At 38.9% G+C, this 22570-nt stretch overlaps 1 long non-coding RNA gene across 1 annotated transcript in view; it reads right to left on the reverse strand.

The window, feature by feature from the left end:
* The window catches only part of LOC129046774 (uncharacterized), a 124105-nt gene that overhangs the window by 76703 nt on the left and 24832 nt on the right, over positions 1–22570 (reverse strand). Inside the window, exons 2-4 of the long non-coding RNA XR_008508543.1 lie at positions 16191–16289; positions 3789–3904; positions 2077–2156 (exon numbers count right to left, since the gene is read on the reverse strand). This is a non-coding gene — a long non-coding RNA (uncharacterized LOC129046774). The remainder of the gene's footprint in view (positions 1–2076; positions 2157–3788; positions 3905–16190; positions 16290–22570) is intronic.

Below are 22570 nucleotides of genomic sequence, written 5' to 3' on the forward strand. Positions count from 1 at the left end.
TTGATAGGAAAATTAGTAAGCATTTCACCTGTAACAATTACTGGAAGTATCCTAATACGAGGTATATGCAGGTCCATTTCAAAAGAAGAAAGGACAACCTGGTTTAGACAAAGAGATCTGATTTTCATTCCCCAAGTCTGCTCTGAAACGCTCACACAACCACTGGCACATGGCTGAAATCCTCTCTTTGGAGACAGAGAGCAAAGGAGGCACCCAACATTTATTTGCTAGTGGGTTGTTTCATTTTCTTAGATTAGTGGGTTTTTTTTAATTTTCTACCAGTTTCAAAATAACAGAATACATGCAGATTTAATGTTGTGATGTGTTTCTGCCCAACTTTTACATGCTAATCTTTAAAAAAGGAAATGTGGTGAGTGCGATGGAGTGGCCTTAGCTGCCGTCTGTACAAGGAAGAGCAGGAATCTGCATGTGCTAACAAGGGATGCAAAGACCACAGCAGGGAGAAGGGACTTCAAATAACTGTGGCTAAAAATCTGACTACTTTTTTTTTCCTAACATATCTTAAATTTGGTTGACTGTCGGGTGCATATTTATTAACACCTTTTGCAGAAAGAAGAAGGTTTTACAGTGTTCTTAAAATAATTTTGAAAAAGGACTCAGTCAACATAAGGTCCAGTTTATCCACAAAATAAGCTCATGTTTTGCTGACAACTTTTTCAAAAACAATATAACTTGTAGGCTGAATTCAAGCTTTATTTCATTTCACAACACAGCTTCAATTCTGTGTTTGTCAGTTCTGACAACCCTGTACCTGTTTCCTACTTGTATGGATGCAATTAAATATGTACTAATGTACCAATAACAAACTTGCATTATTAACAATCACTGAAACATAATTCGCAATTCCCAGAAAAGGCTACAACCCAAACCTGAAAGGTACATCATAATATTTTCACTTATTTATTTTTGTATTATACTGCATCTACTGCACCTTGTTTATGCTCTTCTTAGTGATAGTTTCACCAAGTTTTCTTACATCACAATAGAACTACTTTTTTCCTATTCAGATTCAAGTAAGTTTTTCATCTTCATTCTGGGATTGGTGCATGAATTAAGATGTACATCAAAAGAATATTTTTCCCCACATGTGCAGAAACCACAAAATTTGTGGAAAATGAGCGGCCTAGGGAAAGGTTTAAGGAATTCTCATGCTTTTTCAGCAAGTTCACATAGATAGCTATGCAGTCAATTTTGTGACTAACCTAACCAAATAAAACCAAGTGACACTTGTATTTAATAACCTCTTTCAGGAACCATCTAATCTGCATACATCTCACTTTCCATACTTTAAACTTTTTTTTTTTAAGTAGGTTTGCTTTTCATGACCTCTTATGAATCCTTTATGAAAAGTTCCACTATCCATGCTTAATAACTTCTTCCTTCTCTTTTTTATTTTTTTTTAAGGGTATCTGCATTCCTTCCAAAATAAGATCATTTTTCTTGTCGCCCCATGAATTTGTTTAGTGTTCCCTATTTCAAAGGCCTTATATATTTAAACAAGTAAAGGCTCTGATGCACCATCATGCACCAGATGTAGCCTAGAAATAATTTTATCCATCCAAATTCAATTAGGTGCTGTGATAGTAAGGAGCAAAACTAGATTCCTTAAGACAGGACCCAATATTTTAATGACAGTCAATACCTCCGTCCTTCTATGTGTGAGCTCTCTGATTATTATTATTATTATTATTAATCTTGATTTTTGGGAAACTGAATACTGGACAGGGTGAAGGACTAAACTGTGCCTCTGCAGCCACTGTGCTGAACTGAATGAACTGAGTGCAGGAAAACAGGAGTGGAACTTTTAATGATCTCAGAGAGACTAAGCCACGGAAATAAAGTTCTTATCAACACACTACCAACAAATTGATAAACCAGATGCAGAACAACTTCTTTTAAAAATAAATTATAAAAAGTTAGAGGACAGAAAGAGACAGACTATTCATAAAAGCAGACAAGAGAGTTTAAATTTTTTTGGTTTTCATGCAATTTTCTTATGACGTTCTCATCAGAAGATGAGAAATGAACCAAGAAATTCTTGATCTATTTACTTACATGGAACAAAGGAGATATGACAGAAACAATTGTCCATATAGATGATTTTAAAACTTTCCTTGGTGCATCTGAAAACCCACCTACAAATAACAAAGGTAGAAGCAAACTTAAGTAGTGTGAAGCTATAGTACACATCTCAACAGCCAAAAAATAACCAATGAAAGTTTCTACAGCAAATCAAATTCACAAAATAAGCTTTCTACAGCAAATCAAATACATAAAATAAGCTATCACCATGTCAAAATCAAATATTTTTACAGTAATATTCTATAGGAAAAGTCAAAATAAAAAATGCCCTGATTCAGAAAATTAGAGACTGTAATGCCATTGCTACTTTCTAGCCATCTGGATCCACAGAGATATTTCATACTGCTAAGAACTAGGGCCTAAACTGAAACTAGAAGGACAAAAGAGAGAAAGATGGACATAAGAGAGTCATTTAGCCTCAACAGCCCAAAACTGTCAGGAGTCTACCATTTTTAGCTTGTAAGATAGAGCATGTATTTAGCATCTGAAAAGTCTGGATTTTGTAATAAGCACCAGACTCAATCTTAATGTGCAGAGGATACAGCCTCTTTGTATGGCATTCAATACCATCATACTTGATCATATAAGAAGAGCCATTTAGACTTCACTTATTGAGCAACGGCTCATCTACAAAATATCAGTGTATAGAAAAAGCAAAAGAACACATTACAAAAGGATATCCAGTCCTCCTGATAAGACTTTAAAGCAATATATAATATACCCTGGATTAATATCATATTAATAGCTATGGCAAACTCATACCCTTCCCATTTCAATAGCCTGAGCCAAATAGGGAATGCATCTGACTATCTTTTCAGTAGTTCTACTTTTTAAGTGTTATATTGAATCAGGTCAAGCAGAACCCAAGATACTTTATTTCAAGGCTATTTCAACAGTTAGAACTGCAATTTAAATAGAAAGCGAGTGGTACTGTTCTCTGTACTTTAAACTATTTTAATAGTTTAAATAAATGAAAGTTATTGAAACTGGTTTCCAGAAACGAACTTGAATCATGCACAAATGTGCTGTTTCAATACAGAATAAGATCAGCAGTGCAGAAATGAATTACATTAAAAAGCAAAAATATGCTAAATCAGACAAAGAATTGAAACTCCAATACATCACAGGTGATTCTCCAGTAGCACATGTTTCCACCCAGAATACACCTATTGCACACAGAAAGCAGAAAATGAAAAGAAATGCTAATCCATGCAACAATGCAGCTTCACAGAAGCAGTGAAGGGCTTCAGTTGGGTCCTTAAAAGCAGTCATTGGGCAAAATGAGATACAGCAGGATGCAAAGGGAATAGGCAAGTGACTCAAAGATAGGTCCCCACCTTCTTCTCTACCCTGCTGTCCACACTCCAGGAAATAGATGCCTTTAGCATTGCTAGAGTACATATAGGAAAATATATTTGAGAAATATATATATATAAAAATAAGTATATATATATTTGAGAGGTTACATGGTGGTGCTTCAAAGCATGATGTTACTAAGATCATTCTCTCACTCTCTTTTTCATTTTTTTTTATAGACACCGACCTATGAAGGAAGGACCTTGCTGACTGAAGCAGTTTCTCTGCTGAGATGTGCTGTTGGCATAGAGCTGGCAAAATGATATTAAATTTTAATAGAAAGCTTAGAAGTTACCTTTACTTAAATACAAAAGCATGCACATACTCACAGTGGAAGAGCAACTGAACAGAAAATAAAAATGTCTGTAACAACAACTTCTTGCTTAGCTGCAATAAGAGTCATGTTCAAGTAGGTATTGCCTCATGCTCCCAGGCCAATTCATCACTGCATGGGAGGAACAGGAAGAGCTGGTAAGCCAAGCAGCCTTGTGCCAGGCTCCCCAGCTGTGCTCAGAAGAGCCTGAGGAGCGGCAGAGCCCCCAGGCAGTGCCCACCCCCTGCCACCACACTGCCCAACACAGCCCTGGAGAGCATGTGCCTACAGCAAACCTTGGTCACAGACCCACCACAGATTTCAGTCTTAGGCACCCATGTTTTATATTTCAAAACAGAACTTTAATCCTCACAACCTACATCAACTAACCTTGGGAATGCTAAGGTTTTTAATCACAAAAGCTTAGGAGGTCCCAAAATTTCCTCATCCAGCAAGCATGCCCAGAAACATACCAATTCCAGCAGGTTGGGAAATTCCCATCTTTGAGGCCTGAGCTTCATTAGGAACTGCAAAGAGTTACTCCCCCTAACATTTTGCCCAAGGATATCAGTCCCATAGGCAGGCAGTACTTTTACCTAGAGAGGTTCCATGCAAAAGTGCATCAGCAAAGATCTTTCTCAGAATCAATTGTCATCATCACTGTGACTAATCCTGCACTCTTACTAACAAGAGTGCAATCCTGCACTCTTCCATCTCAGCCAGTATGTACAGAATTCAGATACCTATTTCAGGAAAATGCACTGAATATAAAGGGTTTGAGCAAGAACCCAATGACCAGATATTGCAATTACTCACATCCTGGCTGTAAAGTCCCCTTACAAACGCACACCTAGCTTCACTTGCAGCTCATTCTGTGTCTGGAGTGAAGGAAGGGGAACAATTATACTATCTCAAATCATCATTATTGTTTCAATGATTGCATTAGCATTCTCAAAGCATAAACCACCCACAAAACATTTGAGGCAGACATCTAATGATGGATTTTCCCAACAGAGAAAGCAATTCCTCTAAGCAATAAAACAGTCTGTGAGAAATCCTGCAGTCATAAATCTAGTATTTCTCATTACAAAATTTACATCAGCCACGAAGTGATTACTTCTGAAATTACAAACCCTTGTGGGCAGAAATATTAGTGGGTTACCAATTGCCATTCTCATGAGTCATGAGAAAAGCAGTTCAAGTCATAATAGTCTTGTAAAAAGCAAAATATCAAAAGAATTCATAGTCTTATTATAGACAGAAAGTTTAGGGCATCCACATAACAAGTATCTAGGCATCAAAATACAAAGGCCAGCAGTAAGTTCCCACCGAAACTTTCAAAGGTTACAAAGTAATATCCAAGCAATACAAGTTTGTATTGCTTAGATATTACTTGGTAATATTACTGTTGTATATATACAACTTTTCAAAATACCTCCATAAAAGCAGTACCTAGACCCTTCAAACCTCCCCAGCATTCCCCACATGGGAGCATGTGCAATGCAATGTGCAGAAAGGAAAGAGAGGTAAGAGAGAGAAGAAGGGAGGCATCCAAGGCCTTCCACTCTTGCAGAACACAGGCAGTGATTTCAGTTCCCCAGGGGCAGGGCAGCACTGACCCCCTGCTCCCACCTGTGCCAGGTGCTGGAGGCACACAGGATGTGCAGCAGGGGAGGGGGACAAGGGAGGAAGGGGGACCATGCATGAACAAGTTTGCCCAGCTTGCTTGATTCTGAAACACATATATCCCAGGACTTGTCAGGGAGCTGACATATCACTCAGTCTGAGGATAACTATCCCACAAAAATACTTTGGCTCATCTTTTTCTTCTTGCAGCCTTCTCTTCCCTGGGTGCTGCAACCTAGCAGCAACCTAAAGGGCTTTATGGACCACTGGGCTTAAACCAAACATTTTATTAGAGAAAGCATGTCCTCCAACACTGTGCTTGGGAAGAGATAAATGTTACATATTCCTTGAGGAAAACTAAGATACTGCACAAGCACCTTCAACACAGGATGGATCACTCTGTTGAGTGAATAGAACCAAAAATAAAATAAAATCTATTTAACTCGTCTGGACTCGCACTTCACATACATTAAGAAACTCTTCTAGTTTAACTGCAGAGAAAGCAGGAGAGAGATGTTTTCAAGCAGATATACTCAACTCTAATATACATTTCCACACAGTTAGTTAAACATAGGGTGGGATATTGGTTTTGAGTGCTCCCAGAAATGGAGGGAAAGGGGAAACAAAAGAATAGAGGAAACAAGGGGACAGGGAACCACAGATAAAAGCAAAGACCTGTAAAAATGCATTCCCTCCACTTAAAAAGGCAACTGCCCCGGTGACAGGCAGAAGACTGACCTTGACCAAGTCCCATGGCAGACAAAACTTTGCTGTGGAGCACTGGCTCCATCCCCAGCTGTTAAGCTCAGCTATTTAGTGGTAAGAAGCAACCCAGGAAGGAGCAGAGAGGCCAGGTCCCTTCCTGAGCAGCAGCAATGGAAGAGTGATGCCAATTCAGAGGCCAGGTGGGATGCTCAGCTGAACACAAGGCTGGTCCCAGCCACAGCACAATCCCCTTTCTACCAACCTGGGCAATTCAGAGGATCTCGTTCAGCATGTTGAATAATGAGGATTTGGAGCTGGCTGTTCTTCCTGGAGACTCTGGGAGCTTGACTGAGACCAGCTGAGCACTCATAGGCGTGACCTAAGCTCACCACAGCCCTGTACACAGGTACAGTAATTTATTTTTACTGCAAGCCAAATCACTGGCTATGGTGCTACTTGCCTAATACAGCACAGTGTAAAAATTACTACAAGCAAGGTAACAGCAGCAAAAAAAGCCTGTAAATATATGCTTGCAAAAGAAATTAAGTTTTATTACAAACAAAAATAAACTAAAATAATAATTCACGCAATTTATCTCATCTTTGCCATACCCCATGCACTTCATTTTAGCTATTCCTAGAGTAAGCTGATCACATACTCTGTGTTTATGAGAAAATTATTTCTAAACTATTTGAATTCCTTATCATGAAATGAGAAAATATTTAACATGCTCATGCTTTCTGGCCTAATAACATAGTTGAAATTTATAGGGTTGTAAGATGATATCTCCTCTTGTGTGGCATTAGCTTTTTGATCTTTGTTCTATTGGTGCCATTTTAGTAGATGATAATCATTTATCAGTTCAAAATACTGGCTCAGTAAAAAGCACATGTCAGTGTTCCTATAATGCATTTTACCACTAAAGGGTAAATATATATTTTCTGTCTATTTTCTATTTCACCAGATATTCATATATGGATTTAGTCTTGTAGCTGGTTTTACATCTACCACTACCCATAGTGTTACTTGTTCACAATTCATTACAAAAATGCCTTTTTTGGAAAGAAAACTCAGAACACTGTTACCTAGAGATGGATAAAAATCAACCATCATATTATTCATAATTCAGCTTCAGGTCTCGTATTTAAAAGCCATCATCAGTCAGATTTACTCTAATCTGGGGCTGAGGTCTACTGACCAGCACAGAGGGACAAGTGTCCTTCTTCCTGCTGGGGAGGATGCTCCACTCCTTATGTGGACCGCAGCTCGCACAACAGATAATCCAGGTAACTCCATATAAAGTTTTTTCTTTTATTTCCTTACTACTCTTAGATAATTATGAAACATATTTCATTACAACCCCAAACCAGAAAATTTCTACTTTTTACAGAGCAAATGTATCTTCAGCGGCAGCCAAGCTTTCCCTGCACTGTTAATCCAACGGGACGTGACATCACCCATGATCAAGATCAGTCATCTCCACATGAAATTGCTTTCTGCCCCTTCTAAAAAGATGCTTAAAGATGAAAAATTATTTTTGATATTAAAGTTAAAGCACTTCATCTTGAAACTGTCAAAATGAAAACTTCCAATTTCCTGGATTGTTTATTAAAAATCTCAAAATAGTTTTGCTATTTTTCAAAGCCTGATCTGGCAGACAAAGGACTGAGAAGCAAAACTGTTCACTAGATTAAACTATAGTTCTCGTACGTTCCTACTCCTTTCCCCATCTGATGAAATATATATATATATATATATATATATATTCTCTTTGATTTTGGCAACAGCCTAGCAAACATGTAGTGAAAACACTATTTCACTCCAAAACTTTCAGAATTCCTTTTGAGTATTTTCATTACCAATTTTAATGAAGAATTGAGATTGATAATAAACTATTAAAAGTAATTAGAGCAATTAGTCAGGACAGGGGAATTCAAAGAAGAGTATTTTTCCAGAGAGCAAAGACCCACTTTCACACAATGAATTCCCCAACTAAGAGGCTGAACTGACATCCACAGCACCTGGCCCACTGCACAACTGGTCACTCTTCATATTGCAGTCATGAGACTGGTGACCAGGAATGGAGGTATCAGGCTGGTGTAGCCCTGGTATCCTCACCACTCACAGGCTCCAGAAAAGGAGGCCTCAGAAGGTCACAGCTCGGTGCTTCACTGCAGCTCTTGGTGTGGCTGCACGGGAGCAGAGTGGGCAGGAGTTGCTCTTTACTGGTGCTCTTTGAGGCAAGTTTTAGACAGTAACATTCACCAACAGAATCATATTAGTAGCCCACTTGTTTTTGCTGAAAGGAGAGGTGGGATATGAAATGGGCTGTTTGAGAACCAACAGTGTATGAAACGTCTATATTTGGAAGCATATTGTTTTTGTGTTTTTGTTTTACCTCAGATAATGTTTTCATACACTTTTTCAGTGCCTTGCACACTAAAAAATTAAGCACAGATATAAATTTTATTTGTCTGACAGTGAAAGCTTGAAAGCATTTTGGATCACGAGGGCATTTACACCTACTTTGATTTCTTGAAAAATAATTTAACAGTACTAGCTAGAGAGTGTGACAAAATAATATATTGGTTGAAAAAAATTTTTGTTCTTCCCGGATAAGACTACTAATACAAAATTTTCCCAGTGAGAAATTTTAAAAACTGGCATGGGCTTGTTGGTTGGATTTTATTGCTAGTGAAATATATCTTGTTGTGTCATGTCATAAACAGAAAACTGAAGCACTCTTTTTAAATCCTCAGCACTGCTGACACTTCCAACAAGTACTTCTGTATTGGTTTTAGTCTTATCTGTTTCTAACAGACAGCCTCATGCCTTGGAAATCTGACCTGAAAGAAAAATTCAGCCCCAAGTATCTGCTGTCAATTGTGCAGAAAATAGGAGATGACAGCAAAGTCACTCCTGCATGCCAAATTAGATCTCTTTCCAACATCTTCTAATGTCATTATTAGCACTCAAATACACTGTGTCAAAATGTGTCTGTATAGGGAGATGGACCAGGCAACATCAAATTTATCTCTTAGTCAATATGACAAGCTGGTTTTGATTCAGACTTCTGAAAAGCAGAGACTCCTAGGAAAAAAATCTGCTCCATCATGAAGGTTTGTTTACAAATATGGATATTATAATAGATGGAAATAGAAAAAAAAATGTAATATGCAGTTTCATTGGATTTCTGGAATCAATAGTGTAATAGGAGTTAAAATCATCAGTGTGAGCCTTAGGGTCTACGCTCCAAACAGACAATGGTGCAATGCAAGGAGGTACAAGATCTTCAAGAAGACTGTCTGCTCAGAGATAGCCTTAACAGAAAATACTCATTCTAAAGCAACCGCATAAATGTGAATTTAAGTGTACCAGATGGTTTTAGAACAATATTCAAAGGATTGAAAGGGAAATCACATCTGCAAAGATTAAACTCCAGTAATTTGTTCACGGTTTTATTTCTGACTAAGTGTACTCAAATAAAAGTGAATACCCAGACACAAAAGGCACTTAACTACTGACAGAAAACAATTCCTGGAAGATCAAAGTCTTTCCCTGTAGCACTGAGAAGAAAAAAGAGTCTATCATCTAAATACAGTGCCACTGCTTAACATATAGCATAAACAGCAAACATTACAGCTCTATACCCTTTACCTGTACAGCAAAGTTCAGAAGGTTAATAGAAGAAATTAAATAAACCACAACGAAAAAGATTTGGAGTATCATACACATGGGACTATTAACTAACCTAAAGAGAAGAAAAGACTGCTTAATTCCACTAAATAAATGGATATTGATAAACTTCACTTATTCTAATTAGCAAGATTTCTCCTGTTATTTCATCTTTATATGACTTCTTAACACCCATTTCATTCCACCATAGACAATTATTATCTCGTAGAGACAATGGAGTTCTGTACCTTCTCATTAAACTTGATGACTCTTAAAAATGTTCAGGAATGTTTAAATAAATACTTCATGTTTGGTTCTTAGTGAGCATGGGAAGTTGTGCTCATGGAATTGAGCATGGTGTGTACTGAAAATGCTTAGGAAAAAACTACAATAATAACCAAAGTAGTGCAAACCCTTCCACTCCTTAATAAAATTCAATCCTGTATAACAAGAGCAAGTTTGTGCAAATCTTAGCATTCTAATTTCTTAACTTCTTAAAGCAAATTATGTTAACCATGATCAATGCATATTTTAATGCAAAGTATCTCATTATCTTTCCAGAAGTAAATTTTTACTTTTTCCTATGTTAATTGCAAGTACTTTTGAAGTGAATTTCAGAATACAACTTTACCACAGATTTTAATCATCTCATTACCATAAAATGTATAGACACCATTTCTCATACCACAAAATGATACCCCTTAATAGAGAAGCATGGTATCATTTCATTTTCTGTGTATACACTCTATAGATGATACACCAACTTTTGCCAGCTACAGCAAAATAAACTCTTATCTGCTCAGCTCATTGCCAAATTAAGACTGAGCAAAAGACATACACAGATGTTTACTCATAACCTTTCTCCCTTTCTATTTCTTTACCCAACAGCCTGCATGTAAACAACAATTTTTCTTGTGCGTTGCTTCCAAGGTTTAAAGTTTTGACTGCTTGTTCATTTCTATGAAAAGAGTAAACCCTCTGTTTGTTTATATGAAGGGATAGAGCGGCATAGTCCATTTCTCCAACTCTGCCACCTCCCATCTAAGACAAAAAGACTTGGTATTTTTTTTAATCTCATCACAGAAGAATAAATCCAACCAAGCCTGCCTCCACACCAGCAGACTAAAACAGAGAAGTCAATATCAAGCATATTGTGGGATAGAGAGCAGGGGCAAAAGACAAAAGGACAAACATTGGCTATGGTTACTGCCACTTGATTAAGCCTTTCCAGGCTGTAAAATCTTCAAGGTAATTAATTAAGTCTGAGTTACAAGAACAAGCTAGCACAGTCTTGCTCTGTATCTTCAGCTGCCAACTGATATATCCTACACACGAGTCTGCAGACTAGTGCTCCTCCAACAGATGTACCAAAGAAGATCAAAGTTTTTTGAAAATTAACTGTAACAAGATGTGGGTATAAGCAAGGTCACTGCTGGAAGTCAGAGATGAATGCAACAAACAAGGTATTGTTTTAAAAGCAGCTCTTTACAAAGACTGAGCAGGGGCCAGGCATTATTCACAACCACAAGGGCAGAGCATCATTGCTCAAACGGAAGAGATGCTGGCAGGCAGCCTTGCATTTAGGAAGGAGAAATGCCAGAAATCACTGAGAGGATGTCACTCATTCTTTCTTGCATCTCCTGGCAGGGAGAACATGAGCACCCTCTGACTTAGTTCAGCAGCTGCCTCCCTGTGGTCACAGCAGAGCAGAGCTGGGGTTTCACTTGCTCTACTTTGGTCTCTTGACAGGGGATGGATAAGATTTTTGTACCAAATGGAAAAGTACAGGGAAATTAATGGTGGGGAAATACCTGGAAATTCAGTTCTAGCAGGAATAGCATAACATATCCAACACAAGTCATCACTTGTCAGAGCCTCTACCCCAAATAACCCAATCTCTAAATAGATACAGGAAAAAGCTATGTCAAGTACTTCTCAAATGCACTAAAAAAGAGGCAACCAAATTAATCTACAGTCCTAACTTTCTCTTCTATATTCCCAAAGACAGAATTAGAAAGAAAAATAAAAATCCTAGAAGTCTAGACCACATGATTTTAAGCCTATTAAGCATTTCCTGAAAGAGACAGATAGTTGTCAGGGCCATACAGTTAACCTCAGAAATCAGCTGCATATGTTTTTTATTTCTCAAAATGTGTTTCTAAGTTATACATTAGATGAAACAGCCACATTCTTCCTGTGTCTGCCAAGTAAATGGCAGTAACAGTAGAAACCAGGAATAAAAACGTGAAATTGAAGAATCAGGTAACTAAACTTGATTAAAGATTATAACAGTGTTCATAAAAATGTAATGTTTAACATCAAAATGCAACCTCCAGCCCCTTCCTGCACATGAAGGAACCAACAGCTTGAGATGGTGACATGGCATAAAGTCAAAGGTGAGAAAAAGGCACATGATGACTCACTGTTACCACAGATAAAGTAACAGATACACCGTTTACAAACATGCCTCCACATAAATGTAAGTTTGGCTTACAAATACCTCCTGTAGCTTTAGTCACCATTACCCTTCCAGTAGCTTTACAATCCCATGCACAAGATGACAACCAACCTTGGCATGGTCTGTGGACCAGAAGGAATGAACTGAATAAACTTCAGTCGCTGATACTGGTGCTTTTGCCTGCCCCCAAACTCAGTGACACCGCAAACCAAACACAGGAGGCAGCCACACCACATTATCCCCTTACCTATCACTACCCAAAACCACTTTCTGATTGGATCACCTAACAAAATCGGGGGGGGGGGAAGAAGTAAGGAAGAAGAACAGGAATTAGCCAATATCTCTTAAAAAATTATCAAGTCAAGCAAGTAAATAATGAAGTAAAAGTAACCCCTCGGATACTAAGTACATATAATATAGTACTTGATCTTCAAGTCACACAGATCTCTAATTTAATAAACCATTTGTAATGGTACATAAGATGTGTGCACGTTTCCCTCAGCTGTGCAGCAGAAGAAAGTTTCCAGTTCAAGGAATAATTAGATTTCCCTAAAATGATCTTATCAGTCTCTCCCGCACAGGGGAGCCAGGCCCACTCATGCCATATGACATGAGCAAACAGATTCACAGACTAAAAAAAGACTGATACAACTTTCCCTTAGCATTCCTCACACTACAGACAGGCATGAAAACAGTCACCAAATAAAATTAAACAAATCACTTTTTTTTTCCCCTTTTTTGTGTGTGTTTAGATAAAACATCAAAGCAATCAATAACACTTTTCAGACCATTAAGTTTAATTGATGAGAACATCCATTAACAGAGTAATTTCTGAAACTGTAGGTATTAATTATTTTCTTTCAAAACTTATTACTCATTTTTATGACTTAAAGGCTAGTGGGCACCCAGGAAAATGACCATATTAACACTCAATACTTTCTATATACTCCCTGTTTTACAAGAGATCTTTCAAAGAGCCTCAAAGGTACCAGACAGATCTAATAGCAATGCAGCCATCACACACATCCCCTCAGCACTGCCTATCCTGGCTAACAAATGGTTTTGGCCTCTTATTGACTGTAATCAAAGGGCAACTTTAGAGGCTTTATATAAAATTACCTAGAATATCAGAGATAGCATAAAGGTCCTATAAGCATTCAGGATCTATCCAGCCTATTTTTCCATATAAAGTATCTTTTTGCACAAGCTCTTAAGAGAATCAACATATTTGATTTGAAACATTACAGAGGATGCTTTGTTTGCTTTTGGTTAGTTTGGTTTTTAAAATTAAAACTTCAAATTCACTTCAGAAGAGCCAGGATTTTGACTTTTATCTCATAGTAAAGACTCATGCAAAACAAAAAAAATTATACAAACACAGTTATAAAGTAACCAGGGGTCCATGGGTATCCTCACATTTCAAAATCAGGCAAGTCAGTCAGACCCAGGGTCTGAAAAAAAACCTAAATTCAATCTATTTATATATATTTTTCCACAGAAAAGGCATATTCTAACAGTGAGAGAAGATTATTGACTTACTGTTGATGATTTGCCTAGGAGTTTTACAGATACTCACATTAATATAAGAAACAGAATTCTCTGTATCAAACTTATAACTAGTAATGTCAATTTTGCTTTAACCATTTGCTCAAACGTGTGGTTTTGGGACCCACATATAATGTTATAAACAAATCACACCACTGCCTAAGGGAGAAAAGGAAAGAAAATTACTTCAGCGGAAGTGAATGAAAAACACACTTTCTAGCTATAAACTCATATATTTGTGGTCAATATTTAATAGTATTTGTGTAGCAATATTTCTGCAATTAAGTTTATGCACACTGTGCACCATACTCCCAATGAATCAACACAAATATCTCTTTCATTTGCAAGAGTTTGATTTCTGAAAAGAACATAAAATTAGCTGCAATAAAGTTGGCTACAATAAAGTTGGCTGGTGTTCACGATTTTTTTTCTTAAAAAGTCATTTAAGGAAGAGACTAGTAGGAAGTACACTTCTCTCAAGTTTGCAGGTCTAGTAGCACAAATTTGTGTTTTATTTCTCCATTTGTTAGTTAATTAACATATGCACAGAGGATGAACTAAAGACCTACATTGATAGATCTATACCCATTTTATGCTCTCTTCCCTTCCCAAACTTTAAGACTCAAAAAGAAATGGCAATAATGGCATTAATTTCCTCCAAAGTCCCCTTGTTCAGGGGCTGAATGACTTCAGGACTGTGTGAACAGTTGTACATTCAGTTTTTCTACCATCCACTTACCTGTGCTAAATTAACATTCTCTTCCAACCCCGATGACTATGGTCCTGAGATCACCCAGTCTGACTGTCAGTCCAGCACCACCACTGTAACCACTAAACTGTATTACTCACTGCCAGACCCAGAACTGTATTACACAGTGCCTTAAACACTTCCAGGGTGGTGACTCCACCACCTCCAGGGCAGCCCAACTACCCTAACAGTGAAAAAACAATTCTCTTGTCTAATCTTAGTGAATCTGAATCTAATCTCTGAATCTCCCATCTCAGCTTAAGGCCATTTCCTCTGGTCCTTTCACTGCAGAAGAGACCAGCCCCCACCTTGCTCCAACCTCCAGAGTGGTGAGGCCCTGAGCCTCCTTTCCTCAAGACTCAACAAGCTCAGCTCCCTCAGCCATTTCCCATCAGACAAGTGATGGCTCTCAAGCCTTGCTGTGCTTTGCTGGACATGTTCCAGTGTCTCCACGTCCTTTTGGAAGTGAGGGGCCCAGAACTGGACACAGAACTCGAGGCACAGCTTCACCAGTGCCAAGGTGGGATCAGTGCCCTGGTCCTGCTGGCTACATTATCCTTGATCCAGGACAGGGTGCCACTGTGGCCAGAGCGACACTAGCTTTTACACAAGAGGTTTTAGAATCAGAGATTAGGTTGAAAGGCACCTACAAAGATCATCTAATCAAACTATTTTGCAATGAGCAGGGACAGCTTCAACTAGATCAACTTGCTTGGAGCCCTGTGCAATCTGATCTTGAATGTTACCAGGGATGGGGGACCTACCGTTGCTCTGAACAACTTGTTCCTGTGTTGCACCAAGCCCTGTAAAAGAAAAACTCTTATCTCTAGTTTCAGTCTATCCTCTGCTACTTTAAAATCAATACCCCACGTCCTGTTGCTATGCCTTGCTAAGTCTGTGCCCCTCCTTCTTATAAACCCCCAGTGAGTACAGGAATGTTACTAAGAGGTCTACCCAGAGCCTTCACTTCCAGGCTGAACAATCCCAACTCTCCCAGCCTGTCTTCATGAGGCAGGTACTCCAGCTCTCTGATCAGCTCATGGCCTCATCTGTACCTGCTTCAAGAGATCCATGTCTTTTCTGTGCTGAGGACTCCAAAACTGGATGCAGCACTACATGTAGAGTCTCCCCAGAGTAGAGGGGCAGAATCCCCTCCCTCAGCCTGCTGGCCACACTGCTTGTGATGCAGCCCAGGAGGCAGATGGCTTTCTGGGCTACAGGCTCACATTGCAAGGACCTTGTACTTATGATTAGCCACATACTGAATGGTGCTATTCTTTAAAAGGGATGCTACCAGCTCACTAAGTACGGATGTCATCTTAATGCAAAGCTCCCATACCTTCTCAGTGATGTCTCGTGGGCAGCTCCTCACAGCACTGACAACTCCTTCACAGCACAGCCAACAAACTCCAGCTCACTTCTCAACCAGCTAACCCACTCTTTTATAGCACTCATCCTCATTGGACACAGCTGGGACCTGTTAAGGGCAGGCCTGTTCCTAACCTTTGGTTATTAGTACAGCTGCAATTCCTCAGGGGTGAGATTACCTTCTGCACTACCTTTATTGTCTTACATTCTATCCCCCCACATATGGAGATCAGACACACTGGTGAGTAATTCCCAGGTTACCCTCTAGAACCAAATTAATGGACAGGACTTACAGTGACAACCCACCAGTTTCCTGTGAGGATGGGATGCAGCAGCAGCACAGCTTCTCTCGATACTCACTCCAGGCTGATTTATTTTCTGTGACCCACCTGCTGAAAAACACACAACCACCAATACAAAACACAGTAAAAAGAAAAAAAGATACCACCACCATCTCACAGATAATAAGAAACTCCTGTGAAAGATCTTCCCATCACCTTCAGCAGCAGAGCCCAACACAAAGAATTCACTGACCATCCCTGGTCCAGGCTTTCCACTGAGTGCCCCCAGTTATGCTGCTGCTGTCAAGTAGTGCCACTGATTTCCTGGGTTTGATATACTAAGGAGCTTTTTGTCAACAGCTTGAGCATCTTTTGTAAGACATTTTTCTAATTCTTTATGAGATTTTTAATTTCCTGTTTGTGTTTGGCTGGCCATGTTTTAAGGACTTTCCTCTACTGTTCATTTGAGCAGGCTTTCCTGTTTCCAGCAGCTGGCCATTTTCTTACAGTGCCCTCCACTGTAACAAAATGGTTACAGTGGTTTCTATCTGGTGAGGTAAGCTCCTGAGGATGATTTAGTATTCCCTTTTTTTTACTTTGAGATATATGTGGGGCTTCTGATAACTTTATTAGAATAACTGTATTGTTGATAGCCCTCAGGATGCTTATAGGCCTTTTAGAATAATTCTTTAAGTGTTTTTTGTCCAATTGTCTGCTTGTTCTGCAGATCCTGTACTTAAAATCAATGACCACGTTCTGCATGTGTTTATTTTGCCCTCTTTGGCTGTAGAGCTCCATGTGATCTTATGGCAGCCATCAGTTACCCAGCAGCTCCAGTGCATCACTTGGGAGCACATCCAGAGTAACACCTTTCTGGATGCACCAGGTGTTCTGGGAAGCAGCCACTTTGCACATCTGGATGCATCCTCTCTTTTTCCCATCATGAGAAGGCACCAATCCAGTCTCTACAGGGCACCTGCTGAAATGTCTCACTGTTGCTGCCTGTACTGAATTTGCAGCTTCCCTACTCTCATTTCACATTTCCTGAGCACTATTACAGGTCTGAGCAGGGGGCTGGTAACACAATCTTAGCACTGCATTATCATTAGAGCACAAGATTTCTGCCCACAGTGGTTCCATGGATCTGCTCTTCTCCCATAATATTTTTATGCTGTTGTGCTTTATAAGATACTTCCTGTACAGCACCACTCCCTTACAACTGAATGTCACTCTCATCTTTCCTATAAAGCTGATATAGCAGCATTGAGTACCCTCCTTTCACCAGGTCTGTCTTCCAAAGTTATCATTTCACATCAAATTCCCTCATCTTACATTATAGGCCTTAAAGCTGGTGGGACAGAACTCAAGTTTTTCCTTTTCTCCATCTCTCATTACTGCTTCTTACTGCCTCTGTTAAGTGGCATGGCAGATATTCTGAGAGGACTCCCTTTCTTCTTCCACTGTGCTCTTCTTTGTCCCTTGCAGAAATGTACCCCGAAAATCAGCCACGCTCCCATGGCAACCTCTGACATTCCTACCCCTGATGATGCCCCTGCTACAGGGGCATGCAAGAAGACACTACAGCAGCAGCTGGCAACAGCTGCATCTGAGCAATCAGGCTGCTCTTTCCTAACAGGTGCCTCCCTACCTGGAACTTGCATCCTCCACAGCAGGGCAGAGGCTGCTGCCATGGTGGAGGCTTCACCTGCAGCTGTGCTGGAGTCCCACTGCTTTGTGCACGGCTAACTGGGAGATACACACAGTGCAGCTGTATGAGGCTTTTGCGCTTAGTGTTGAAAACAAGTCATGGAAACAAAGCAGACAAGAAGAACAAAGAAGAAAAAACACTGAATGGGCAAGGTCAGGCTATATGAAACCAGCATTAATCCCACTATTTCAATTTAACTAATATTCATCACCTCATCAGAAAAACCCTGCCTGCATTCTGCACTCTGTCCTCAGCAAAATCCATCTGTCAAATTATGCACTCCTTGCTGAGTCCATGATATTATGGCTGCAAGAAAGCATTTAGCCCATCATGGTTGCTATTGCTAAGTAATAAATAATACTTAAGGGAAAGGAAAAAGAAAGTATGAGACTCTGTTTTAATTCCATTTGACTGAGCTGATGGCCTTCACCCTCCTAATATTATGTTATTACTACAGTAGGAAGACATTTAGCTTCTAAGTGTGTTTGAGACATCTGTGAATGACTCATTATCACTTTCTTTTCTTAGAAAAGATTGGCTTCTGGCTCAGCTCCAAAAAAAAAAAACCCACTGGAACACCTGGACACCAGAACCATACTGTTGTGACTACTGATCCGTCTGCAAAACAAGCTGGCTATCTGCCTGATCCAGGATAGCTCAACAGGGAGATACTGTTCATGTTTCCCTATAGCTATGCACCCCTCACCCAGAAACAAGGGGCAATTTGTTAGTTGTTCACTAAATCCCTTGGTTTCCATCAAGGCATTTTGGAAATCAACTACTCTGCAAGACATGTCACAGGTGCAGGCCAGGTGTTGCAGTGGATCAGAAGAGGAACCAGAAACAGAAGTTTTAGCAAATGAACGGGGACTTTGACAGTAGCAATTTAGTTTCAGTGTGAGACTATTTCATATTGACTTGGTTTATCAGTTTATTTCATTACTTATTGAATTATGACTGCAATAAAGGCACCTGAACAACTTTAAAATATTTTTAATTGGTCTGCATGACATAATTGATAACCAGAATTTATCTAGAAAGACAAACTGCCTTTTGGTTGTCTGTCTACTATAACAGCTACAAGCTGAATAATCAAATCCTTTCAAAATAGCCTTCTTTTGTCAGAAGAAATATAGAATGACAACCTTACATGCAATTTCTAATGATTCTCTCTTTTCCCTCCTATAACTAAAGGGCTTGATATTCCAATAGCTGTTTTGCTGTTGTTTGTACTAAAATGGTTTGCAATTATTCTAAATTCTCTTTCCGTATGTAGACAAGTATTTCCATTATATAACACTACCATTAAAAAAAAAGTTACTACAATTAGCAATTCACTTTTACTTCTCACAATGGACAAAAATATTTCACACTGGCAATACCTTGTTACCCCTAGCTGAGATGCCAAAGGTATTTTTCCATAAAAAGAAGGAATAGCATAGAAAGAAGGAATAGTTTATTATTGCAAACATTTCCTTTTGGTTTGAGAAGTTAAATGTTCTGCTTGCATTTAAGTCTTGCATTAAGTGTTGAGTTAAACATTTTCAACAACTTCACTATTTCTAACTTCTAAAGCAAAACAGGTCATGACTTGAGAATTTTTTCTCTGGGGTAGCAGCCTCGAAAATTGCATTTAGAAGTCCAGCCTTCTGAATTATTGGGAAAATCCCAGTTCTCAGTCCAACATACCAAAAGTATGGAGAAACATTAAATAAAAGAAAAAATATTATTAATAATTAATAGACTAATCTATTACCTGTGACTATTAGAAGATCAGTATAAGGCAGCTGTACACCTGACTAAAGTTAAATTCTGCATCTTGAAAAGATGTGTTTGAAGTGATAAGGCAAAGAGGGAAAGGATTGTTATGAACACAAAGTGCTAATCTGCCGTCTAAGTCCTACTGAACCTCTCCCCTAGCACTTAATCTAAAATGCTTTCAGCTCTTAAATTCACCTTCCAAAACCAGCAGGAGGTTAAAGCAGGACCCAATGGGAGGCTACCTTTATTTAATATTCAGTCCTTTCTCAGATGAAATATTGCAGTCTGTCCTCCCAGGTATTTGTAAAACCATTAAAATAATGGCTTATAACTATTACTTGAAATAGTAGCTCTATTTGTAACCACCATTGACAAAGGGTAAGCAAAGTGCATTAATTTTCTTTGAAAAATACCCAAAACCTTTGCTGTAGAGGACTGAGGGAATGTGCCCCATTAACTAGTTCAATGCTGTAAGCTGAAGCAACGCTAGTATTCATTGTTTAGCTAAAAGGAACCTGCATCTCTCTAAGGCCTTCTCCAGCTGTACCCTCCATGCCTCACAGCTCTGCAGCTCACCACAGATGCCTCCTACAAGCTCTGACACAAGTCAGATCCTGTATCTTTACACATTAACAGCAGCTGTAAAGATAATATTCATTTGGCTATGAAAAGAGCCAATTTCAATAGCCATTGAAATTGGCTATTTTTTAACGGTCACTACATTTGACATTATATATTATTGTACTTACCTTTTTCTAGTATTCCTTAGAAATAAGATCATCACAAAGAAGCAGTAATAATACAAAATCCACAGAACCATCAAACAAGACCTGTCAGAGAAATCTTTGTGTCATTTCCATGACATGCAATGAGCACAGCTTCCTTTAACTCTACAGATCTCAATTTCAAATCTGCACTTATGCACTGTGAAAAATTCCTAGAAGTTTAATTTTTACCTTCACTAAGGAGAATTTAAGTAGTATCTAGAGAATATATTTATCATGTTAAAACAGGAATCTTAAGTGTGGCCAGGCAGTTTTGACTTGTGTTAAAAATTTTTCATTTATACATCATTCTTACTGACAGTGGATGAAAGAACAATGATAAGTGCTTGTTGCTACCACCTTGAAAGGTATCCTTAAATTTAAAGCAAATTTGATATGCAACACTGCCTTTTATTGATAACATCCAGTTAATGGATTATTTTTTTCAATTCTGTTTAAAAATCCACAAATCTAGTATTTTTATAATTTTGCAGTAATTAAATAAGTACTCATAAGAATAATATACAGACTTTCTCACGCTATTTTGATTCTGCAACAGCTTTTCGCAAAAAAATGTGTTTGCTCTGATTTAGGTTTTTGCTTAAGAAAAAAGGTTTAAAAGTTGAAGCCAGCAGTGTCCCTTCACTGTCACAATGAACACAACCAGGGCACAGCTTTGGGCCCCGCTGGCTGTAGGCTTCTGCCTCCCCCACTGGATGTGGATGGTGCCTTCAGAACACCTGCAGCAGCAGCCCACATGCAAAGGACAGACAGAAAATTCTCAGGTTCCTAAGAAAGACATTCTTTCCTATGCTCCCAGCCACCACTGAGGTGAAGCTATACTGCTGACAATTGTTTTTTGTTTTTTTTCTCAGATAAGTCCCTCTTAAAAAGACTTTCCTGTTACTGCATCCCGTTATATTCACTATGAACATCTGCATATCCAGCTGCTACTTTTATTACTGTCTCAATTCCAGAATTCTTAAAATATTTTTCCTTTTTCTTTTTTAACTATACTTAAAGTATGAAACACCTATAATTACGTTTTATGTATAATCAATTAATTACGATAGTTAATCACAGCCTTCTCAGAAGGAAAATGCTACTGAAGGCCACAGCTGAGTTACATCATTTCAAATGTAGACACACAGCCAGACAGACAAACTGACTCTCAAACCACTGCTTCCCACATAACCTTCTAGCCCTTTATTTTTTTTCACATCCCCAAAAACTGTGAAGTCAACAGCATTAATATGCTACAGGCACAAGTACAGCATCTGTGCCAAATCCAGACATATTCATTTTCACCAGCTACCAGTGACTTTATAATGAGGTTATGAAATAGCAGCAATAGCTGATGATTGCTCTGCTCCTGTCCCAGCACCAAGCAGCCAGAGGAGCCATGGGCAGAGGAAAGCCACCAGAGAGGCTCAAGAGGCCTCAAAACAGGGACATCACTACTGGTTAGCTGGCACTCACTAGCTTGCACCTTGCTACTCTGCCTTGAGAGGCACAGCGGGTCCTCTTTGTGTCTCTTAATGACTTCTTACAGCAAAAATCAAGTGGGAAACACTAACACTGAGGAAGACATCCTGTAAAATTTCCAAGGATGCCAAGAGCCATCCTGATGTCAGAGCAGCTTGCTGAGCCAGAGAATGGCACCCCTGTTGAGCACAAGGCCCTGGGAGCACAGCTGAAACCAGAGCTTCTCAGAGGTGCAGGCACACTGGCAACATAAGGGTTATATATATACTGAGGAGATTCAATTGCTAGTTTGCTTCTTGGCCTTTGATAACCAGAAACCAAATTGCTTTTCAGTTGAATAAAGTATCTTTCAAATTCAATTGCTTATCTCCTCATTCATTCAAGAATGGGAGACCTCAGATTTACAGAAATGAGAGTCCACAATAGAAATATGCTATATTAGACATAGAAGAGACACCTGAAAAATAATCAAAACACACACTATTGATTTTAACCTTCCAATATCAAGGTATCCTTCAGCAGTCTCAACTGGATCCAGGCTATAAAATTTCCAATTATTTGAATATCTGTATATGGGATAAGCATTTACTTATCAACATCCACCATAAAACGTATTTTGGGTTGTTATTACAGCACCATTACTATGAAGAATGGACTGCATTGCTGCTTCAGCC

This window comes from Molothrus ater, chromosome 9 (assembly GCF_012460135.2).
Source record: "Molothrus ater isolate BHLD 08-10-18 breed brown headed cowbird chromosome 9, BPBGC_Mater_1.1, whole genome shotgun sequence".
Lineage (NCBI taxonomy): Eukaryota > Metazoa > Chordata > Aves > Passeriformes > Icteridae > Molothrus > Molothrus ater.